The 7,474-nt window shown below is 36.0% G+C and overlaps 1 pseudogene across 1 annotated transcript; it reads right to left on the bottom strand.

Annotated features, from left to right (window-relative positions):
• Positions 1–2,106: 2,106 nt before the first annotated feature.
• LOC308499778 (developmental pluripotency-associated protein 2-like) lies at positions 2,107–6,801 on the bottom strand (annotated as a pseudogene). Its single transcript has 2 exons — positions 6,727–6,801; positions 2,107–2,972 (listed from the first exon to the last, which is right to left on the bottom strand). The product of its transcript is annotated as a developmental pluripotency-associated protein 2-like (transcript).
• Positions 6,802–7,474: the final 673 nt, after the last annotated feature.

The following is a 7,474-nucleotide window of genomic DNA, read 5'->3' as shown; positions in this document are numbered from 1 at the left end:
TTTTTTTTTGGTCATATTATTGCTAGTATATAGAAATACAACTGATTTTGCAATTTTTATATTCTGTAAATTTGCTTTATTTGTTAGTTAGCTCTAAGTTTTTTGAAGGGTGATTTCGTTTTCTGTATGTAATAGCATATTATCTATGTAGTTTCACTTCTGCCTTTACAATTTAGATGACCTTTATTTCTTTTTCTTGCCTGACTTCTCTGAAGAAAGGTCACATGTGAAAAGCCCACAGTTAACCTCATACTAAGAGATGAAAGGCTGAAAGATTTTTCCTTATAGTCAGGAACACGTGACCTTTATCATGTTGAAGTTGTTCCTGTTTACTCTTTGCTTATTGATATTTTCATTATGGAGGTGCTGGATTTTGTTCAATGCTTTATCTGCGTCAAGACACGTTCTTTTAGTCTATCAATGAGCATTCATTCTATTAATGGGTATCACATAAATGCTCAATTAAACCCAGAAAAGGGAAAGAGAGGAAGACACACACAAAAAAGTGCAAATAAAAAATGAGAGTTATGAAAAATATCTCTAATTGTTCTCTATAAAATTTATTTCTATCAATTGTTTTAAACATCAATGATCGAATTATACCAATTAATCAGAGAAGACAAGCCACAGACCGGGAAAAATGTTTGTAAAAGACTCATCTGATAAAGGACTACTGTCCAAAATATGAAAAGAATTCTTAAAACTTATTAACAAAATGAACAGCCACATTAAAAAAAAAGGCAAAAGACCTGAATAGACACCTCACCTAAGATGTAGATTACAAATAAGATATTAAAAGATCATTTACATATGTAATTATGAAATTGCAAACTAAAACAACGAGATACCACCTCACACCTATTGGAATGGCCAAAATCCAAAGCACTGAGAACACCACATGCTGTGAGGATATGGACCTGCATGAACTCTTGATCATTGCTGCTGGGAATGCAAAATGGTACAGCTACTCTGAAAGAGTTTGGCAGTTCCTTATACAACTAAACACACTCTTAAGATGCTTCTTGACATTTACTCAAATAAGTTCAAAATCTATGTCCACAATAACCTGAACACAAATGTTTATAGCAGCTTTATTCATAATTGCCAAAACTTGGAAGCAACCAAGATGGCCTTCAATATGTGAATGGATAAACAAATTATGATACATCCAAACAACGGAGTATTCACTGCCAAAAAAAAAAAAAAAAAAGTGAGCTAAGGGATCAAATATATGGTGACGGAAAGAGAACTGACTCTGGGTGGTGAACACACAATGTGATATAAAGATAATGTACTACAGAATTGTACACCTGAAACCTATGTAACTTTACCAACAATTGTCACCCCAATAAACTTTAATTTAAAACTAAAACAAAAAAAGAAGTGGGCTATCGAGCCATGAAAAGATATGAAGGAATCCTAAATTTACATTGCTCTGAAAGAAGTCAATCTGAAAAGAAAGGCAACTGTATGATTCCAACTGTATGTCATTGTGGAAAAGGCAAAGCTATGGATACAGAAAATATGTCAGTGGTTAAAGAGGTGGAGCGCATAATTTTTAGGGCAGTGAATATTTTGTATGACACTATAATGGTGGATATGTCATTATACATTTCTCAAAACCCATAGAATGTAAAACATAAAGAGTGAAACCTAATGTAAACTATGGGCTTTCGGTGATAATGATGTGTCAATGTAGACTCAATAAATGTACCCATCTGGTGCAGGATGTTGACAGTAGGGAAAATGGGGGAGTGCTGGGAACAAAAATGGGGGGTTCTAGTTCCTGCTCAATTTTTTCTGAAAATCTAAAACTGCTTTTAAAAATCTATTAATTAAAAGAAAACCAACTTATATTCTATATATTATAGCTAAATACCTGAAGCAGCAGTGGCAGTCGCTTTTTGGCAGACCTCAAGTACAGAATCCAGACATTCACTTCTATACTCAAGGTATCAGGCAACACTGAGGATGGCCAGGACAGAGCACAGCAATCATTGGGATACAAATCAATGTATCTGTGAGCTATCTATCCAAAAATTATTCTTTTTTACGACATGGCCAATCCAAAAGGAATGATGTGGTTGTGTTCAAACCAGGTTGCTTCTACTTCTTAATTGTAGTTAATCTTTCCATCATCCTCTTATTCCTCTTAACACAGTCGGGGCATAACATATTATCTTCTAGGTCTGGGTATGGGAAGGTGCAGGCTGGTAAGAGGAAGAGAGAGATCATCTTCTTAGGAGGGTCAGGCACCCACGCCTGACCTACATAGAACTGCAGGCGAACCCAACCTTTTCTGTCTGACAAGAGAGGTCTGCCATGGACCACACACCACCTGACACCAGAGGTTTGCAGCAGAAAGTTCTCAAAGAAGTAGGAATGGGACATGAATTTATAGCCTTACGTTGAACTGCTCTTGCAGCAAGTCTTGCCCATGCTGCCAACATGGCTTCCTGAGCTGAAGTTATCACTTCAACGCTATTGGTCATTTGCTCTCTCTCACTCATCTTACCACTTTTCTTACTCCTTGCTTTCTTGGTCACCATCTTGCATTTCTTTGAACTTGACTCCTGTAGTATTTCAGGAATGTTTTGTTTTTCTTCAGAGTATGCATGTTCCTTGCACCTCAGATAAACGTCTATTTTCTTGCCATCAGTACTCAAATTAAATTGTTGGCACCAGTTCTGCAAAGTGTCCCAACACACTTTATTAATTGAAGGCAAAATGGTCGGCAAGGGGGGCATTGGTTTTGGACAAGCTTTGAACTGTTCACTTGTTTAGGGAAGGTAAAATTCATCATCTGTCCGAAGTATCTTTAGGTTGTCTTCTGAGATTGAAGAAATGCTTGGTACCATTTGATGTTCTTCATTAGGTTCCTCACTAACTGGAACCGATGTGAAAATCACACTTTCTTTCTCTAATTCAACTTTAAAGTAATCCTTTTCGCTGCTATCAAAATTTGAATTTGCCTTTCCCAGGAACACTCAGAGAACATCAAAGCCAGAACAGTTAAGGATACCTGCAGTTTTAATTATCATTATAGTGTTTATTATAATACCTACTTTTCATTGTGTAAAATAACCTTTCACAAGTTAAACTTGTAAAATAACTCAAGTTAGTTATTTTGCTCCCTAGCAAAAGCTGAATGATTTTCAGCATGAATCATAGCTCTGGAGGCACTTTCTCTGTGCTAGAGACCCAATTTGAAATTCCTCATAAACTAATGGATTCATTTATTTTAAGATAGACACGTGCAACTCATTAAATTCCAAAAGTGTGGTGAAAATCACGATAAAGTATCTGTTTCCCTAATCCCCTTAAAATAAGCAACCTCCTTCAGTTCTTCGATCACGTCATCTTCAATTACTCTGCTGGATTTCCAGCACTTTCATTCTCTGAGATTCTCACAATATTCATTAGTTTACAAGCCTTTGCCCTTACGAGGGAAGGCCCATTGTCTTATTGTCCACTATTTTGTCAATTACTCATTTTTAAAACCTCATGCATTATTAATTTTCAACAAATGTATGTTGAATAAATGACTTATTATTGAACTGGGGACTGTGCTAATGGCATTCCATAATATTAAGCATAAGCTTTGGGATGATGCGTATTAATATTATCCAATATTTGTGACCTAAAATATTTGTCCTACAGTTGATATGCAAATTTCATAGGTTGTATAGTTTATTTTAAACTTGATTTGATTGCATTCATTTTGATTATATGATTATACTTTGCAAATATTTCATTAAACATTATTGTATAAATGTTTCCAGATGCTGATTTTTATGGGGCACCTGACAGCATTTTAATTCTCATCCTTGTCCCTTTAATTGTACTCTGCATATGTTAGGACTTTAAACTGGTATACTTTAGGAATATTAAAAAAGCAATATACACTAGGAGAAATAAAAAGTGATTGGTAGGTATCTCATGTTCTCAAAGTATATTTAAAGAAAAATTATAACCTGAAAATTGGCCTCCCTAACCACTCTTTTGAGATTTTAGTAGAAAAACAGAATACCTAATTGAGATATTTTTAAACAAGGAGGATGGTATGCTTTCAAAATATGTTTATTCAGTAGAGTGAGTGGTTCAAGTCACATCTTATATGAATAAACCAGGGGTGCCAAAAAAGATGTACACAAGTGGACACTTTGGTCATTGCTCAAGCAGTAGTTCGCTGTGATCAGAAGTGTCTGGACACTGATGGTAAACACTTTGAGCACCTCTTGCAATTGCAGAAGTCAAACATGACTTGTATTCATCTTTTGTTATCAGTATATATTGAGCATTACAATTTTAATAGCTTTTTCCTTTCTTAAAATGTGTGCACCGTTTTGTGTGTTTTTTTTTGTTGTTGTTTGGCACCCTCTGTATATAAAACAGTTCTCATTTTTCCGCTGCGTTGCAATGAAGACGTCAACGTTATTCTGAAATATTGTCAGAATCTTCCAAATTTCCTCTGAGTTAGACAATGAGCTTTAGTCAGCCATTTTTAACATTTTAAGTAAGTCTCTGGTTGTCAAATAGAAGCCTTGGTGTCTTTATAGAGTGAATTTAGAAGAAACAATAAATATCATATACATGTGTTTAGTCAACTCCCACAAGGCATTCAATTTTCCTACAGTAATCCCACTTTCATAGTATGCTAAACCAAAAATGTATGTTTTTTATATTAATTATGGCTCATGATAGTCTTCTAAAAATCAAAACATTTCTTAAATTGAATCCTCATTAAGACAATTATTCAATATGTAATATTTTAATTAATGATTTTTTATAACATAAAAAATATTTTCTTACAGTTTATAATAGTGACCTTGAGAGCCATAAGTTTTCAAGGAAAACACCATTTAAAAGATATTAAATTGATTTCACAGTTATAGAAAACTATTTGAAGTAATATATCAAGAGACATGATAAATAGCAACACATTATATTGAGGATGTTGTCTTATGGTCTGTCACAGAGGTCACTTTTGCCTCCATCTGACTTAATATCCTGTTTAGCATTTTAATTAAGAATTTTAGAAGAGCAAGTAAATGGAATATTAATAAGGTTCTTATATGACACAAAGTAGAGAGGTGTTACAGACTATATCAAAAACAGAGAAATAGTACAAGTAGACATGATGAGGTTAGTAGTAAGGACAGTAGAACAAAATGAAATATGTTTCTAGAAAAGATGATTTAAATGTGCATTTCACAACTCAGGCACGTAAGTTAAAAAAGATAGATGAAGACTAGGAACAAAGGGAAAAAAATACTGTGCTTGGGAAATGTGTGGAATATTATAATACTTTTTACGTTATACAAGGACACCTGGTTTCAACTACAGTAATCAAAATCTAAATTAGTAAATGCAATGTTAAGTCTAACCCAATATTTGCAAGAGTATAAATTAAGATCCACATATATTTGATTAAAGAATTAAAATGTATAAGTAAGCTAAAAACCATTAAAAAATAATGTTCAATCTCCCTACCTGGAAAATATCCCTTTATAGCCATTTTAAAGTTCTGGTATGAGTTTTTTCCACTTTTAAGAATTATGTCCTGGAACATGGTATTATGAGGACAGATGGCACCCTGAGCTCCAGAGCCCCCAGCTATGTACAAGAAAGGATCTTGAGCTGACCTTTGGCATCATCATTACCCACGCATTCTAACAGTCCAAAACTCAGTTAATGGTAGCTGTATGATGGCCTCTCAGGACACCGGGAGAGCATGACTCTCCCTTAGGACAAAAGCTTAGGACAAAGCCACCATGAACCTTGAGCTCAGTGTTGTGATAAGAAGTTCAATTACTGGGAACCTGGACCATAACCTACAGAGGTGACATAAAATCAGGTTTATAAGAACCCTTGGTTTTATGAATACCTTAACAAATGGTAATATATACAGTTAGAAAAGGGCCAGGATATACATTCTATATCAGGTCCATGTAAATTATCTCTCTACCCAGCATTTAAAAAGTATACAGTGGGATACAACAAAATATATAAAAGACATCATTATTGCATCATTAAACCACTCAGCTGATTCAAGGTAGGATATTAAGGTAGGATATTAGAGTGACAGATTTTATTGGAACTTGTATCTATAGTACAATGGCAGGAACATATCTATTTGATGGATTACAATTGAGAAAGCTTAAAATCCTTGGTTATAATGGAATAGCTCGTGGTCACAAAATGTCTTAGGTTAGCTTCCCTGGAAGCAGAGCCTGAGACAGGGACTAAAATGCACCTGGTTAGTCAAAGAAATTCTCTGTCTCAGGACAAAAGGAATGAGGTAAGGAGAATAGAGAATGGGGTAGAACTAATCAGGCGTGAGATCACAGCTGGGGGGTAGTTTCAGTCTGACTCCATGCGAGGTTCTGCAGCATAAAGAATCCTATGAATTGGTCTCAGTTCAAGGCAAGAGGAAGGCGTTAAGAATCCCTGTCAGCCACACAGTGACTGTAGGTTGCTCTCTGTGGTGAGTATAACCTATCGTCTTTGGACAACATAAAATCTTTGGAAGTAGGGGAAGCTTTGACCCATTTGAAGGTAAGTCTTAAATCAGGTAGGATACACTGTCCTAGTAACGGGGATCTAAATAGGCACTGTTAGTTTCCATGATGGTATACTCGTCGTGCTGCTTAGGTCGACTTACTTTTCACATTGAGTTCATTGCATCTAGGCTAATGGCTGGCCACAATTCCTGGGAAAAGTTACAATAGAAGGGTCAGTGCAGTAAGCAGCAGCAAAGCCTGCTGCAGTTGGTTTAAGGCTATAATTGCCACTCATCATCTACCGCTTCAGCTATCCAATGAAGACTGTACCTTTACCCTTCACCAGTACTTCTACTAGACTGCGGTTGTCTGGCGGAGACTCTGATCCTGAGGGTTTTCAGCTCTAATTACCATTTGTCAGGTTGTGCTTCTTTACTGGCCCACTTTTGGTTCAAACTAGGCAGAGGAGCACCAAGAAGTGATGCTCCCAACCACCAGGTACGCTGCGCCTTACTTTCATTATGGAACGAAGCCCTCACGATCATTAATTACTTTCACCAGTAGGGTAACTTCTTTCTACACGTACTGATCCACAGGTACAGAGAGCCCAGAGTCACTGGGCAGCAGTTATAGCTTTAGGTTTAGTGGCATTCTTCAATTGGACACTGGGAGTGACGAGTGATGATGAGGGGACCATTCCTTCATTCTCAGACCCATGTATTTTATTTACAGGAAATGAGCACTACATCATGACCATTGGTTTAAGGATTGTATAACATTCTGAATGAAAAAAAAAAATCTCGTCTGCTCAGAGTTTCATCTTCAAGCTTGTCCCTCAGCTGTTTCTTCAAGAGGCTGCTTTATCAGACAAACACTTTTAGGACAGTGAAGTCTATGGCTGAAACATGGTCATGTGCACACTGCTGTAGCACTTTTGCATAAAGGATCCTTGGTTTGAGAATATGTAATAA

This window comes from Rhinolophus hipposideros (assembly GCF_964194185.1).
Source record: "Rhinolophus hipposideros genome assembly, chromosome: 7".
Taxonomy (NCBI): Eukaryota; Metazoa; Chordata; class Mammalia; order Chiroptera; family Rhinolophidae; genus Rhinolophus; species Rhinolophus hipposideros.
The sequence above is the reverse complement of the archived record's forward strand: the minus strand, read 5'-3'. Positions and strand labels throughout refer to the sequence as shown.